At 43.8% G+C, this 17168-nt stretch overlaps 1 pseudogene across 1 annotated transcript in view; it reads right to left on the bottom strand.

The window, feature by feature from the left end:
• Positions 1 to 4996: 4996 nt before the first annotated feature.
• LOC311122666 (alkyldihydroxyacetonephosphate synthase, peroxisomal-like) overlaps positions 4997 to 17168 on the bottom strand; it is a 39714-nt pseudogene continuing 27542 nt past the window's right edge. Inside the window, exons 11-14 of the transcript in view lie at positions 16098 to 16203; positions 13130 to 13199; positions 10635 to 10696; positions 4997 to 5131 (exon numbers count right to left, since the gene is read on the bottom strand). The product of the transcript in view is annotated as an alkyldihydroxyacetonephosphate synthase, peroxisomal-like (transcript). The remainder of the gene's footprint in view (positions 5132 to 10634; positions 10697 to 13129; positions 13200 to 16097; positions 16204 to 17168) is intronic.

Here is a 17168-nt window from a genome sequence, read left to right as displayed (position 1 = left end):
ACAGTAGATATTTCTGGGAGAGGAGAGGGCACACCAATCAGAGCTATGGCTAATGAACGGAAAATGCGCTAATTAAACAAAATTTTCTTGGTTTCTAGCTGTTCTGCTCTGTGACCTGTGTCGTAGTGCAGTTGACTGGCCGTGTTAGGCTGACATTCTACAGATGCTCAAGGTCATGAGAGGAGAGGCTTACTGCCGGCCTGCTTCTCATGTTGAATATGGAGACTGTGCTGAGAGCCTTGCAACTCTGTCTCTCCATTTCTCTCCCTCTCTCAGTGTCCTGGACTATTTTCACAAATGTGCACCAGGACATGAAAGAGAGGGTAGTGGCCCTATGTCTCTCTGATATGATAGGGCCCAGGTCCAGTGAGTGTCTGAAGGACCAGTGTGCTTTGCACTGTGATGGCTGATGTTCAACAGCTCTGCACCACTAAGGACCTGGTAAAACATTACATTTCCTTCAACTTTCTACTCTGATGCAACACTGACCATTAGGGCCAAACATTTTTGCTGTTCCAGCCCCTCATTTCAACATCTTTGATTGATGGTAGTGATAAAAAAAATTACAAAAAATTCTATACACTTGTATTAAAATCAGGATATTATTTGACGATATATCCTATCGTTTTGACAATATCGCAATATTATTTTTGTGCTAGTTGGCTGCACCTGCACCAAAACTCCAGTATTGTTTCTTCATAGCTTGTTCTCCATCTTCTTTTTAAACAGGGAGCCAATTCGTTTTCAGCACTTTTATTTCCATGACTGATCAAAACTAATTTTCTCCTGGCTCTCTCGTCCCTCTGCAGCAGACATATGGTCAGCAATATGTTTGGAACATTGAATAGCAATACCTATTGTATCGGCACCTAAGTATCGTGATAATACAGTGCCTTCAGAAAGTATTCACACCCCTTGACTTTTCCACATTTTATTTGTGTTACAGCTTGATATTTAAAATTGATTAAATTGAGAAGTTTTTGTCACTGGCCTACACACAATACCCCATAATGCCAAAGTGGAAATCTTTTTTAAATAAATTTTTAAAAATTAATAAAAAATGAAAAGCTGAAATGTCTTGAGTCAATAAGTATTCAACCCATTTGTTATGGCAAGCCTAAATAAGTACAGGAGTAAACATTTGCTTAACAAGTCACAATAAGTTGCATGGACTCTGTGTGCAATAACAGTGTTTAACATGATTTTTGAATGACTACCTCATCTCTGTACCCCACACATACAATTATCTGTAAGATCCCTCAGTCGAGCAGTGAATTTCAAACACAGATTCAACCACAAAGACCAGGGAGGTTTTCCAATGCCTCGCAAAGAAGGGCACTTATTACTAGATGCGTAAAAAAATAAAAAAAGCAGACACTGAATATCCCTTTGAGCATGGTGAAGTTATTCATTACACTTTGGATGGTGTATCAATACACCCAGTCACTACAAAGATACAGGCGTTCTTCCTAACTCAGTTGCCGGAAGGAAGGAAACCATTCAGGGACTTCACAATGATGCCAATGGTGACATTAAAACAGTTAGAATTTAATGGCTGTGATGGGAGAAAACTGAGGATGGATCAACAACATTGTAGTTACTCCACAATGCTAACCTAAATGACAGAGTGAAAAGGAAGCCTGTATAGAATAAAACGTATTCCAAAACAGGCACTAAAGTAAAACTGCAAAAAATGTGGCAAAGAAATTAACTTTATGTCCCTAATACAAAGCGTTATGTTTGGGGCAAATCCAATACAACACATCACTGAGTACCACTCTTCATATTTTCAAGCATGGTGGTGGCTGCATCATGTTATGGGTACGCTTGTCATCGGCAAGGACTAGGGAGTTTCAGGAACACAAGCATTTCGCTACACCCGCTATAACATCTGCTAAACACGTGTATGTGACAAATATAATTTGATTTGATTTGAGTTTTTCAGGATAAAAATAAACGGAATAGAGCTAAGCACAGGCAAAATCCTAGAGGAAAACCTGGTTCAGTCTGCTTTCCAACAGACACTGGGAGACAAAAACACAAGGCCAAATATCCACTGGAGTTGTTTACCATGAAGACAAATTAATGTTCCTGAGTGACCTAGTTACAGTTTTGACTTAAATCCGCTTTAAAATCTATGGCAAGACTTGAAAATGGCTGTCTAGCAATGATCAACAACCAACTTGACAGAGTTTGAAGAATTTTAAAAAGAATAATGTGCAAATATTGTACAATCCAGGTGTGCAAAGCTCTTAGAGACTTACCCAGAAAGACTCACAGCTGTAATCACTGCTAAAGGTGAGTCTAACATGTATAGACTAAGGGGGTTGAATACTTCTCTAATCAAGATAGTTTTATTTGTCTTTTTTTTTTTTTTTTACAAATGTTAGACCTTTTTCTTCCACTTTGACAGAGTATTTTGTGTAGATCGTTGACAAAAAAAATGACAATTAAATCAATTTCAATCCCTCTTTGTAACACAACAAAATGTGGAAAAAGTAAAGGGGTGTGAATACTTTCTGAAGGCACTGTATTGTATCGTGAGGTCCCTGGAAATTCCAAGACCTAACTGATGGTATATGCGACTACTTCCAAAACATACTAAAACCGACCCGTCAGATCCAGTCCACATGTATTTGTGTCAAATATGTGTTGTGTTGTAGCAGAGTGTATTGAGCTACAGGAATGGATACTGGAGAACTGGGGATTTCACACACACACACACACACACACACACACACACACACACCAAAAGAACAAAACACTCCACTCACCGACACACACAATGTACTCACACTGAGCAGCCTGACCTGGTGTAAACACAGGTTAGAATAATGTATATTTCCTGTGGTGGCCCCTCCCACCTTGCCTTCCCAGACTACATTGGTTTTCTTTGCTACACAGTGAAACTAGCTCCATTTGTCATGTGTTGACTGTGGGCAGACAAAACGGCCTGTCCGCGCCCAGATAACAGGCCCCGCTGTTATTAGCCCGGGAGCTGCATCAGTATCCCCCCTCTCCTCTCCTCTCCTCCCGGCCGCACACCCCCCATACTCAGCCCTGGGTGGCTGGCCCACCATTTGGAGGTCAGTAAATACCGGGCCATAACAGCAACATAAATTTACGCTGGCCCACTGCCGCCTTATATTAGCAATCTTTTACATTTTTAACCTTTCCCACCTTTAGGAGAAATTGTGATTTAATATTGCAGCTGATTGACTGCATGCTGTTTTTTGACAGGCGTGATGAATAGCCTGAAGTGATGTATGAAAACGGCGAGGCGGCTGGCAATGTAGACGAGGCAGCCATTTGGGTTAGCCCTGATAATTGTTTTACCCTCCCTCCCCTTGCTCACGTTTCATTTGGCCCGTGTTGAAATGAACAAAGAGCCAAGGCAAAGCTATTTGTCTGCACTGTGGGGAACGTTTGGACGCATGAAGGACGCAATGAAAGATCTCCAAGCCAAAACAGAGCTTTAGAAAAGACTGGCCCACTTCTATAGAGCAGCACACCTCCAGAGCCTGACAGACTGGAACTTGAAACCACTACCCTGCCATCCATCTACGTAACTTTAAACCACTGCCCTGCCATCCATCTACGTAACTTTAAACCACTGCCCTGCCATCCATCTACGTAACTTTAAACCACTGCCCTGCCATCCATCTACGTAACTTTAAACCACTGCCCTGCCATCCATCTACGTAACTTTAAACCACTGCCCTGCCATCCATCTACGTAACTTGAAACCACTGCCCTGCCATCCATCTACGTAACTTTAAACCTCTGCCCTGCCATCCATCTACTTAACTTTAAACCACTGCCCTGCCATCCATCTACGTAACTTTAAACCACTGCCCTGCCATCCATCTACGTAACTTTAAACCACTGCCCTGCCATCCATCTACGTAACTTTAAACCACTGCCCTGCCATCCATCTACGTAACTTTAAACCACTGCCCTGCCATCCATCTACGTAACTTTAAACCACTGCCCTGCCATCCATCTACGTAACTTTAAACCTCTGCCCTGCCATCCATCTACGTAACTTTAAACCACTGCCCTGCCATCCATCTACGTAACTTTAAACCACTGCCCTGCCATCCATCTACGTAACTTTAAACCACTGCCCTGCCATCCATCTACGTAACTTTAACCACTGCCCTGCCATCCATCTACGTAACTTTAAACCACTGCCCTGCCATCCATCTACGTAACTTTAAACCACTGCCCTGCCATCCATCTACGTAACTTTAAACCACTGCCCTGCCATCCATCTACGTAACTTTAAACCACTGCCCTGCCATCCATCTACGTAACTTTAAACCACTGCCCTGCCATCCATCTACGTAACTTTAAACCACTGCCCTGCCATCCATCTACGTAACTTTAAACCACTGCCCTGCCATCCATCTACGTAACTTTAAACCACTGCCCTGCCATCCATCTACGTAACTTTAAACCACTGCCCTGCCATCCATCTACGCAAGTGAATAGGCAAGTCAATATTATTAATTTGTAGGTTTTGATATGAAGAAATTGGAGAAAAAGCTGAAATGGCTAGATGTAGGGGTATTTCTTTGTAGGGATGTTCACTTGACTACCTCCATGGTGGTGCGAGAGGCTTCCTCCATTGGCTAGGAAAGGACAATATCAATCAATACATCAATGAACAAATTATTTAATTATTACGATCACCTTTAAACTATGGTTGTATATTTGCCTACTCCTCCTGAGGGGTAAAGTTTCAGGTTAGATATAATACATGTCTTAAGGTATCATTACCTTATGACAATTGGGTACTTTTTCCACCAGTGCACACATGTACAGTTGAAGTCGGAAGTTTACATACACCTTAGCCAAATACATTTATACTCAGTTTTTTACAATTCCTGACATTTAATCCTAGTAAAAATTCCCTGTCTTAGGTCAGTTAGGATCATCACTTTATTTTAAGAATGTGAAATGTCAGAATAATAGTAGAGAGAATGATTTATTTCAGCTTTTATTTCTTTCATCATGAGTGGTTAGCCAGTACAGATTTGGAGTGCTCAGTAGATTCACCTCCACTTGTTCTTATGCGTGTACTGGATCCGCCAGTCCTCTGTAGTTGAAGGTTAAGTAGAAGTAAACTCTGCAACACAGGAGAAAAGGGTTTTAACATCATGGTATACGCAACAGAAAATATAGGCTGGTTCACCTTGGGATTAAAAAAAAAAACGCTTTTCCGTCACTCGTCCCTCTGTAATCTATCTCCACGATTCTAAAGAGGGCATCGTCTAATTTTGTTGAACCAAAATCAATTTTGTAACAATAAAAGCAATTATTTTCATTTGAATCAGAGGTCAGGCAGACTGAGCTGCGAGGCTGGGCTGAACCCCTGAACCCAGTTCTCCCTCATGTTTTCTGAGGTGCATTGGATCTGTCACTTTTAATAACACTCCATTATCAGGACATTAAATGGCCATCAGTACACTTTGATTGGATTATCTGAGATGCATTTACAATGGTTCAGAACAGTGGCTGTCCATGATTGGCTTAAAGATTGTACTTTCACATGAATACGCAACAAGAAGGTATAATAATTACTTTGACATTTTGCACAGTTCAAAAGATGAAAACAATTCAGGGGTTATTTGGATGAGCTATTTCCTTCTTTTCACGAAGTGCAGGGCTAATGTGACAAAATGATGTTTGATTCCCTCATTAACAATCGATGGGTATCAGCCATCTTTAGTAGGCATGTGTATATCTAACCAGGGTCAAAAAAAAGTCTGCATTGAAAATGAAACTAGTCCCTTATAATGCAACGCCGTGCCTCAGGGAATGGAAACATAGAAGAAGTTATTTCCCTGTTCCTTTTCTGTGTAGTTTTGTTCAAAGCCCTTTTGTTGTGGGGGAGAGCTTTTGTTTCCGGTGACGTGGCCCATCACTCAGCGGGTGCGCTGGCTTCTAGAGGTTAAATGGACAAATCAATCTTGTGACAGACTGCAGACGGGAAATAAATGGCTGAAGCATAATCAGGTTGGGCCCTAATTTGTCCACAGTGAGCAGGAAGCAGGCGGTCTGTGTCTGTTGCCAGGTCACACATGAAGGTCACAGGACTCCTCTCCTGTCTGGTCACACACAACAGGCCCACTCATAGTTTCAGAAGATAGGATATGATCAACCACAAATGGTCCAATACATAGATTTTAAAAATATATATATTCCCCCATATTATTACTTTTTTTAACTTTTTTTTTTAGTCAGTTAGCAGACGCTCTTATCCAGAGCGACTTACAGTTAGTGAGTGCATACATTTTTCATACTGGCCCCCCGTGGGAAACGAACCCACAACCCTGGCGTTGCAAGCACCATGCTCTACCAACTGATCTACAGGGGACTACTGATGTATACAGTGGCTTGCGAAAGTATTCACCCCCCTTGGCATTTTCCCTATTTTGTTGCCTTACAACTTAGAATTAACCTGGATTTTTTTAAGGGTTTGTATCATTTGATTTACACAACATGCCTACCACTTTGAAGATGCAACATATTTTTTTTGGGTGAAACAAACAAGAAATAAGACAAAAAAACAGAAAACTTGAGCATGCATAACTATTCACCCCCCCAAAGTCAATACTTTGTAGAGCCACCTTTTGCAACAATTACAGCTTCAAGTCTCTTGGGGTATGTCTCTATAAGCTTGGCACATCTAGCGACTGGGATTTTTGCCCATTCTTCAAGGCAAAACTGCTCCAGCTCCTTCAAGTTGGATGGGTTCCGCTGGTGTACAGCAATCTTTAAGTCATACCACAGATTCTCAATTGGATTGAGGTCTGAGCTTTGACTAGGTCATTCCAATACATTTAAATGTTTCCCCTTAAACCACTCGAGTGTTGCTTTAGCAGTATGCTTAGGGTCATTGTCCTGCTGGAAGGTGAACCTCCATCCCAGTCTCAAATCTCTGGAAGACTGAAACAGGTTTCCCTCAAGAATTTCCCTGTATTTAGCACCATCCATCATTCCTTCAATTCTGACCAGTTTCCCAGTCCCTGGCCATGAAAAACATCCCCACAGCATGATGCTGCCACCACCATGCTTCACTGTGGGGATGGTGTTCTCCGGGTGATGAGAGGTGTTGGGTTTGCGCCAGACATAGCGTTTTCCTTGATATGCCAAAAAGCTCAATTTTAGTCTCATCTGACCAGAGTACCTTCTTCCATATGTTTGGGGAGTCTCCCACATGGCTTTTGGCGAACACCAAACGTGTTTGCTTATTTTTTTCTTTAAGCAATGGCTTTTTTCTGGCCACTCTTCCGTAAAGCCCAGCTCTGTGGAGTGTACGGCTTAAAAGTGGTCCTATGGACAGATACTCCAATCTCCGCTATGGAGCTTTGCAGCTCCTTCAGGGTTGTCTTTGGTCTCTTTGTTGCCTCTCTGATTAATGCCCTCCTTGCCTGGTCCATGAGTTTTGGTGGGCGGCCCTCTCTTGGCAGGTTTGTTGTGGTGCCATATTCTTTCAATTTTTTAATAATGGATTTAAAATGGTACTCCGTGGGATGTTAAAAGTTTAGGATATTTTTTTATAACCCAACCCTGATCTGTACTTCTCCACAACTTTGTCCCTGACCTGTTTGGAGAGCTCCTTGGTCTTCATGGTGCCGCTTGCTTGGTGGTACCCCTTGCTTAGTGGTGTTGCAGACTCTGGGGCCTTTCAGAACAGGTGTATATATACTGAGATCATGTGACAGATCATGTGACACTTAAATAAAGTCCACCTGTGTGCAATCTAACTAATTATGTGACTTCTGAAGGTAATTGGTTGCACCAGATCTTATTTAGGGGCTTCATAGCAAAGGGGGTGAATACATATGCACGCACCACTTTTCCGTTATTAATTTTTTTGAAACAAGTTATTTTTACATTTTTTTTCACTTCACCAATTTGGACTATTTTGTGTATGTCCATTACATGAAATAAAAATAAAAATCCATTTAAATTACAGGTTGTAATGCAACAAAATAGGAAAAACACTGTCAACGCGTGCTGTAGGTGGGTGCAGTGGTGGAATCACACGCAGGACACAGACGGATAGTCCAACAGACTTTAGTAATGCCAAACACGGCAATCGGACAACTCTTGCCCGAAGGCGAAATACGCACGAAGGCGAAACAAAACAACAGCGCACAAAACAGGTGCGTAATTACTCCAGCGCAGTGGAGGGAAGCTCAACCGAGCGAAATACACGACTGACAACATCAATACCACACAACACGAGACAAACACAACGAGAAACTTATAGAACACTAATAGGCTAAACGAGAACAGGTGTGACAACAAACAGACAAAAGCAAACGAACATGAAACATACAACGGTGGCAGCTAGTATTCCGGAGACAACGAACGCCGAAGCCTGCCCGAACAAGGGAGAGAGGCAGCCTCGGCCGAAACCGTGACAAACACCAAGGGGGATGAATACTTTTGCAAGGCACTGTTTTCCCTATAAGTTTGGACACACCTACTCATTTCAGGATTTTTTATTTTTACTATTTTCTACATTGTAGAATAATAGTGAAGACATCAAAACTATGAAATAACACATATAGAATCATGTAGTAACCAAAAAAAGTGTTAAACAAATCAAAATATATATCATATTTTAGATTCTTCAAAGTAGCCACCCTTTGCCTTGACAGCTTTGCACACTCTTGGCATTCTCTCAACCAGCTTTATGAGGTAGTCACCTGGAATGCATTTCAATTAACAGGTGTGCCTTGTTAAAAGTTAATTTGTGGAATTTATTTCCTTCTTAATGCGTTTGAGCCAATCAGTTGTTTTGTGACAAGGTAGGGATGGTATACAGAAGATAGCCCTATTTGGTAAAAGACCAAGTCCATATTATGGCAAGAACAGCTCAAATAAGCAAAGAGAAACGACAGTCCATCATTACTTTAAGACATGAAGGTCAGTCAATCCAGAACATTTCAAGAAGTTTGAAAGTTTCTTCAAGTGCAGTCGCAAAAACCATCAATTGCTATGATGAAACTGGCTCTCATGAGAGCCGCCACAGGAATGGAAGACCCAGAGTTACCTCGGCTGCAGAGGATGAGTTCATTAGAGTTACCAGCCTCAGAAATTGCAGCCCAAATAAATGCTTCACAGAGTTCAAGTAACAGACATCTCAACATCAACTGTTCAGAGGAGACTGCGTGAATCAGGCCTTCATGGTCGAATTGCTGCAAATAAACCACTGCTAAAGGACACCAATAATAAGAAGAGACTTGCATGGGCCAAGAAACACGAGCAATGGACATTAGACCGGTGGAAATCTGTCCTTTGGTCTGATGACTCCAAATTTGAGATGTTTGGTTCCAACCGCTGTGTCTTTGTGAGACGCAGAGTAGGTAAACTGAAGATCTCCGCATGTGTGGTTCCCACCGTGAAGCATGGAGGAGGTGGTGTGATGGTGCTTTGCTGGTGACACTGTCTGTGATTTATTTAGAATTCAAGGCACACTTAAACAGCATGGCTACCACAGCATACTGCAGCGATACGCCATCCCATCTGGTTTGCGCTTAGTGGGACTATCATTTGTTTTTCAACAGGACAATGACTCACCACACCTCCAGGCTGTGTAAGGGCTATTTGACCAAGGAGGAGAGTGATGGAGTTCTGCATCAGATGACCTGGCCTCCACAATCCCCCAACCTCAACCCAATTGAGAAGGTTTGGGATGAGTTGGACCGCAGAGTGAGAGACAGAGAGAGAGAGAGAGAGCGAGCGAGAGAGAGCGAGAGAGAGACAGAGAGAGACAGAGAGAGAGAGACCGACAGAGAGAGAGAGAGACCGAGAGAGAGAGAGACAGAGAGAGTGGAGACTGCAGCAGCGCTAGGTAGACTGCATTATGGAGACTGCAGCAGCGCTAGGTAGACTGCATTATGGAGAAGGCAGCAGCGCTAGGTAGGTGTAGCTGGGAGAGACTGGTTCACTCTGGCCTCTAGGCATGTGCAGCCGAGTGTGGAGAGATGGAGGAGGAGGGGTAATGAGCCCTGAACATTGGCTCGTCTGCACGCCTGATCCCCATCATGCAGTCTACACAGTGGAGTGCTGAGCATGCGTGTGTTGGCGTCTGTGTCGCAGTCATTTCTGTGCATGGGTGGGAAGAACTGTGTGGTTTTCTAATGGGAAGGGTTTTACACTGAAATAACAGGCTGACAATACCCAATACTGTATGTTGGAGATTCATGTTCCATCTCACACATGAATGTGTCCCACTGGCCGTGTCTCACTCTGTCCCCCAGCACAGTGTCAGGCTGGGGCTAAAGAGGCAGTCTTCCTTCCCACACACAACCAGTTAATGGAGGGAGAAGGCAGGCATGAAGGTGAAGGTGAAGGTGAGAGAGAGAGAGAGAGAGAGAGAGAGACAGAGAGAGAGAGAGAGACAGAGACAGAGACAGAGACAGAGACAGAGACAGAGACAGAGACAGAGACAGAGACAGAGAGAGAGAGAGAGAGAGAGAGAGAGAGAGAGAGAGAGAGAGAGAGAGAGAGAGATTTTGGGAGCTCTTCAAAATGACTGTGTGGGAAGAGAGTGATATAGAATTGTCACACCAGTTCAGAGACACTTGTTCATTTACAAAGGTTGACTTTACCTGTCCCAAGGCACCGATGTCTCAAACGATTCTGCGACCACATAGTAGTCCATCCCCAAGTCCTTAAGATAAAAGACAAGAAAAAAATAAACATTAAAACATTAGTATTTCCGCAGTATTTGGATTTTAGAAGGGGACAATATGTGACAAGAGAAGAATAAAGCAACTAAATGGTGTCACACAATAAGAAAAACCTGCGCTTTTCACTGTGGCAATTACTCATGAACGATAACATGACATCACTGACTAAACGGAGAGGCCAGATATCTCGGAGGTCACATTCTGCAGCCTTTGTGTACGTGTTCCTTCCATCTCTGGACACTGGGACAACAGAGGACAACAGAGGAGAATAGAGGACAACAGAGGAGAATAGAGGACAACAGAGGACAACAGGAGAATAGAGGACAACAGAGGAGAATAGAGGACAACAGAGGACAACAGGAGAATAGAGGACAACAGAGGAGAATAGAGGACAACAGAGGAGAATAGAGGACAACAGAGGACAACAGAGGAGAATAGAGGACAACAGAGGACAACAGAGGACAACAGGAGAATAGAGGACAACAGAGGACAACAGAGGAGAATAGAGGACAACAGAGGAGAATAGAGGACAACAGAGGAGAATAGAGGACAACAGAGGAGAATAGAGGAGTAGATGTTACGAACCCCGTGGCTTTAAACGTCTAGGGTGGATGGACAAGAGACCCGTAACATAATTCATGCAAATTAGTATCGTGACATGAAACAGTGAGAACAAAAACTACACGACAACCATAAACTACCGTCAAACATAAAAGGTTTATTTTTGAACACACGGTAAAGGTTTGGGAAAAAGGGCTGAGCAGGACCCAAGAAATGAAACAATAGTGTAAAAAAAACCTAAACTGATCTTGCCTGCCTCAAGAACCGCTAAGCTACTGCTAATCATACAAAAATACAGTGGGTGGTCCGGGTAATGTATGCCCAAGGGCAACTTGCTTAAATTCCCCTTTTCCCAGAAACACACAAAGTTACCAAACAGAGTAACCAGCAAATGAGTGAGTACACAAAACACAGGACACCACAGTATCCATACTCACATACGGAAAATAGTATTCTCTCAACAAACACAACTGACTGGATTTTAAACAATGGGATGTGTGATTGAAACCCCAGAAACAGGTGGTGCAATGCAGAGGAATGTCCACTGATTGGTCCACCTCAGCAATCAGCAGACACCCCAACGACCACCAATCAGGAACATACAGACATTTACATTTTAGTCATTTAGCAGACGCTCTTATCCAGAGCGACTTACAGTTAGTAATTACATTTTTTTTATTTTTTATATACTGGCCCCCCGTGGGAATCGAACCCACAACCCTGGCATTGCAAACGCCATGCTCTATCAACTGAGCTACATCCCTGCCGGCCATTCCCTCCCCTACCCTGGACCAATTGTGCGCCGCCCATGAGTCTCCCGGTCACGGCCGGCTGCGACAGAGCCTGGATTCGAACCAGGATCTCTAGTGGCACAGTTAGCTCTGCGATGCAGTGCCTTAGACCACTGCGCCACTCAGGACACCTGTGATTAAGGAGAGGAAAAACACAAAAAGACACAGGATACCTGTATCTGTAACAATAGAGGACAACAGAGGATAATATAGGACAACAGGAGAACAGGGGACAACAGAGGACAACAGGAGAACAGGGGACAATAGAGGACAATAGAGGAGAACAGAGGACAACAGAGGAGAATAGAGGACAACAGAGGAGAATAGAGGAGAACAGAGGAGAATAGAGGAGAACAGAGGACAACAGGAGAACAGGGGACAATAGAGGACAACAGAGGAGAATAGAGGACAACAGAGGACAACAGGAGAACAGGGGACAATAGAGGACAACAGAGGAGAATAGAGGACAACAGAGGACAACAGGAGAACAGGGGACAATAGAGGACAACAGGAGAACAGGGGACAATAGAGGACAATAGAGGAGAACAGAGGACAACAGAGGAGAACAGAGGAGAATAGAGGACAACAGGAGAACAGGGGACAATAGAGGACAATAGAGGAGAACAGAGGACAACAGAGGAGAATAGAGGACAACAGAGGAGAATAGAGGAGAACAGAGGAGAATAGAGGAGAACAGAGGACAACAGGAGAACAGGGGACAATAGAGGACAACAGAGGAGAATAGAGGACAACAGAGGACAACAGGAGAACAGGGGACAATAGAGGACAACAGAGGAGAATAGAGGACAACAGAGGACAACAGGAGAACAGGGGACAATAGAGGACAACAGGAGAACAGGGGACAATAGAGGACAATAGAGGAGAACAGAGGACAACAGAGGAGAACAGAGGAGAATAGAGGACAACAGGAGAACAGGGGACAATAGAGGACAACAGAGGAGAATAGAGGACAACAGGACAACAGAGGAGAATAGAGGACCACAGGGGAGAACAGAGGAGAGTAGAGGACAACAGAGGACAACAGGGCGTGTAATGACCCACCCGGAGGTAAGCGATGACAAAGGTCAGGATGTAGCCTTTCTGCCCATTGTCCTCTCCTGCTGCCAGGTCCCTGGAAGCAGATAACAGGGTTCATATTTGACAGGTTCCTCTCTGGCCCGGTCATCTCTCCCTGTCCACAGATGCCTGTCACTACCCCAATGCACAGGTCAATGATTGACGCTCCGTGCATCCCTGCAATTCACCCACACATCCATCACCCGCCGCGGGTAATCAAATGTTAATCTAATACCCAAACTTAATCAGGAAGCGTTCATTAAGAAATCACTGTATTGATTTACTTGTTCTTTTCTCCCCTCGTTTCTTAAAAACAAACTAAAATATCCCTTACAGACCCACCCAATCTATCACAGGCTCTTGACAGGCGATGAGGGTTGACTTGAAATAATGGAAAAACTAAAACGCAACACACCGCCTGGTAGGTGAGGCCTTTTCAATGATTAAACTCATGCATTGTTCAGGGATATTGCCTGAGGGCACTAAGCCTGTGACCTGAGGAATGGAGTGGAAGCTGTGCACTGGGCCAATGAGTAACACAATCCATAGGGTCACCAAGAATATAATGTTATTTCTCATAGGTGGTGTTTCAATGAAAAGGTTTAATTATGATGACTAGGTCCTCTCCAAATACTACCGCTGCCCCATTCCCCACTTCCCCAATACACGTGTAAACGTGTTACTATAAATTGTCCCTTCCTGTATTATACTGATGCTAAAATGTCTATTCTATTCTACTGAGACATTTACTTTGTGTTCCTATTCTTATCTTTTACTATTTCTTATTGTTGTTGCATTTGTCGAGAAGGAACCTGCAAGTAAGCATTCCGTTGGACGATGTATCCCATTGTGTATCCTGTACAGACGACTAATAAAACTTGAAAACTAGGATGTGGTGTGTCCAATGGAGGGAGTGAGTGAGATGCTACAGTATAATATGGTCCCTCTGTAACGGCGTGGAACCATGTGGAAACGCAAAGCATTTCGCTACCCCCCCCCCCCCCCCCGCAACAACATCTGATAAATATGTGTATGTGACCAATAACATTTGATTTGAACCGTGTGGTTCCTGGTGGGCTGGGGCCCAGCCCAGAGGCCCTCAGGCACCTCAGACAGGGGCCTCACAGCACAGCTTCACTACCAAGTCCCTACTCACTAACTCCTGTGGTACGACACAACACAAGTGTGTACTGATTGGTTTTTGCCTTTCAGTTGTCTATAGGGTTGTTAAGAAGGGCAAAGAGATACTAAATGTTTCCTGGATTCCACATGAGTGCAGGTGAATTGAACATGTAGGAAAACTCAGAGGAACCCAGGTTTGTTGCTGTCGTAGTTTAAGCAGAAGACATATTGAATGGAGAGAGAATCCCTCTCCGGCTGATATTTCCACCAGGGCCTCTATTGATCTGCCTAACAATCAATCAGGACAGCCAGTCCCTCCATCCCTCCCTCCCTCCCTCCCTCCCCAACCCCAACCCCAGCCCTATCCCCCTCTCCCAGAGGGAGTTGTCCCCCAACCCTATCCCCATCTCCCAGAGGGAGTTGTCCCCCAACCCACCCCCCTCCCATCATCAAAGTAGCCCTGACAAGAGGATGGCAACAGGTGATCCATCACACTGCTCTTTAGTCTTAGTATTTAGCCAAGCTCACAGATTCACACCAGCTCCTCCACTACTTAGAACTATGGGAATGGGTCCAAGCAAGGCCTAAAGTACAGTTGAAGTCGGAAGTTTACGTACACTCAGGTTGGAGTCATTAAAACTAGTTTTTCAACCACTCCACAAATGTATTGTTAACAAACTATTGTTTTGGCAAGTCGGTTAGGCCATCTACTTTGTGCATGACACAAGTAATTTTTCCAACAATTGTTTACAGACAGATTATTTAACTTATAATTCACTGTATCACAATTCCAGTGGGTCAGAAGTTTACATACACTAAGTTGACTGTGCCTTTAAACAGCTTGGAAAATTCCAGAAAATGATGTCATGGCTTTAAAAGCTTCTGATAGGCTAATTGACATAATTTGAGTCAATTGAAGGTATACCTGTGGATGTATTTCAAGGCCTACCTTCAAACTCAGTGCCTCTTTGCTTGACATCATGGGAAAATCAAAAGAAATCAGCCAAAAATTGTAGACCTCCACAAGTCTGGTTCATCCTTGGGAGCAATTTCCAAATGCCTGAAGGTACCACGTTAATCTGTACAAACAATAGTATGCAAAAATAAACACCATGGGACCACGCAGTCGTCATACCGCTTAGGAAGGAGACGCGTTCTGTCTCCTAGAGATGAACGTACTTTGGTGCGAAAAGTGCAAATCAATCCCAGAACAACAGCAAAGGACCTTGTGAATATGCTGGAGGAAACAGGTACAAAAGTATCTATATCCACAGTAAAACTAGTCCTATATCGACACAACCTGAAAGGCCGCTCAGCAAGGAAGAAGCCACTGCTCCAAAACCGCCATAAAAAAGCCAGACTACGGTTTGCAACTGCACATGGGGACAAAGATCGTACTTTTTGGAGAAATGTCCTCTGGTCTGATGAAATAAAAATAGAAAAGGGGGGGGGGCTTGCAAGCCGAAGAACACCATCCCAACCGTGAAGCACGGGGTGGCAGCATCATGCTGTGGGGGTGCTTTGCTGCAGGAGGGACTGGTGCACTTCACAAAATAGATGGCATCATGAGGAAGGACAATTATGTGGATATATTGAAGCAACATCTCAAGACATCAGTCAGGAAGTTAAAGCTTGGTCGCAAATGAGTCTTCCAAATGGATAATGACCCCAAGCATACTTCCAAAGTTGTGGCAAAATGGCTTAAGGACAACAAAGTCAAGGTATTGGAGTGGCCATCACAAAGCCCTGACCTCAATCCTATAGAAAATTTGTGGGCAGAACTGAAAAAGCGTGTGCGAGTAAGGAGGCCTACAAACCTGAGGCGACATACCCAATTTTTGCTGCAATGTCGTAAACTTGTTTTTCGTGCTGCAGGACCCTCTCGCGGTCCCCTTCAAACAGAAGGGTAGCAACGACCAACTGGTGGGGGTCGAAACCTTTCAATTGGGGTAAACAGGGAAGTAAAATTTGATTAACCCTTTCCAAAAAGTACAAATGACTTAACAGAGAGAAATGAGGAGTAGGATTCCTGCCGAAGCATTAAGACATCTTTACCTTGGTGATGTTGAATTTCTTTAACCCTTCAACAAAATTTGTGAAAACGGACGACACTTCTTCAGGACATGACCTGTAGAAATAGAAAAGGAGGGTCAAGTCCCTCAACACGAAGCCAAGTGGACCTCTGTCTTGTGGACAATACAGTTTAGAGGAACCACTGATAATCGGTAATTCTCACATTTGGTCACATTTAGCCCACCCCATCTCCTCCCTGTTTCCTCCAGGACTCCAACAGGGCAGCAGTCACATTTATTTGGGTTTGGGAACAAAATAAGGAACATTTATGGTAACATGTGAATAACTTGACATGTTGCCATTAGGCTGGCTGCGACAGGGACGTTAAATCAGCGGCTTTCCGAGGGGAAGCGGGCTTGACACGGCCATATCAGTTTTCCTCAGCCACCGCACGTTTTTGGTTGGTTCCTGATTGGACACACAAAGCGCCCATGGACACTGGAGCTGATGGGACGGTTATGAAGCAGGATGGAGTCCTGAGTCACTCTGTTGAGACTGAACTCTGTCTCAGTCTCTTCATCACTTACTGACCCCATTGTTTCCATTCCAAATGTGATTGTGGGTCTTTAGGTGTCCTGCATCATCACCCTTTAATGAAATCCTCAACGACCAGAAAGAGGGCGATTATACCTATGGCGGGTCATGTTTCCCTGCTCTTCTTAATGCTCATTTAATTGCCATTCTCATCTTTCATCTAGCTAGCGTACTGAGATACGTGGCCCTGTATTTTACACTACCGGTCCCATTCTGAAATACACCAGACCCCTTCACTCAGCAGCAGACCTATCAGACCCCTTCACTCAGCAGCAGACCTATCAGACCCCTTCAC

The sequence above is a fragment of the Coregonus lavaretus genome (genome assembly GCF_964263955.1).
Source record: "Coregonus lavaretus genome assembly, contig: HAP1_SCAFFOLD_715, whole genome shotgun sequence".
Taxonomy (NCBI): Eukaryota; Metazoa; Chordata; class Actinopteri; order Salmoniformes; family Salmonidae; genus Coregonus; species Coregonus lavaretus.
Note: the sequence above shows the minus strand (reverse complement) of the source record. Positions and strands in the feature narration are given on the sequence as shown.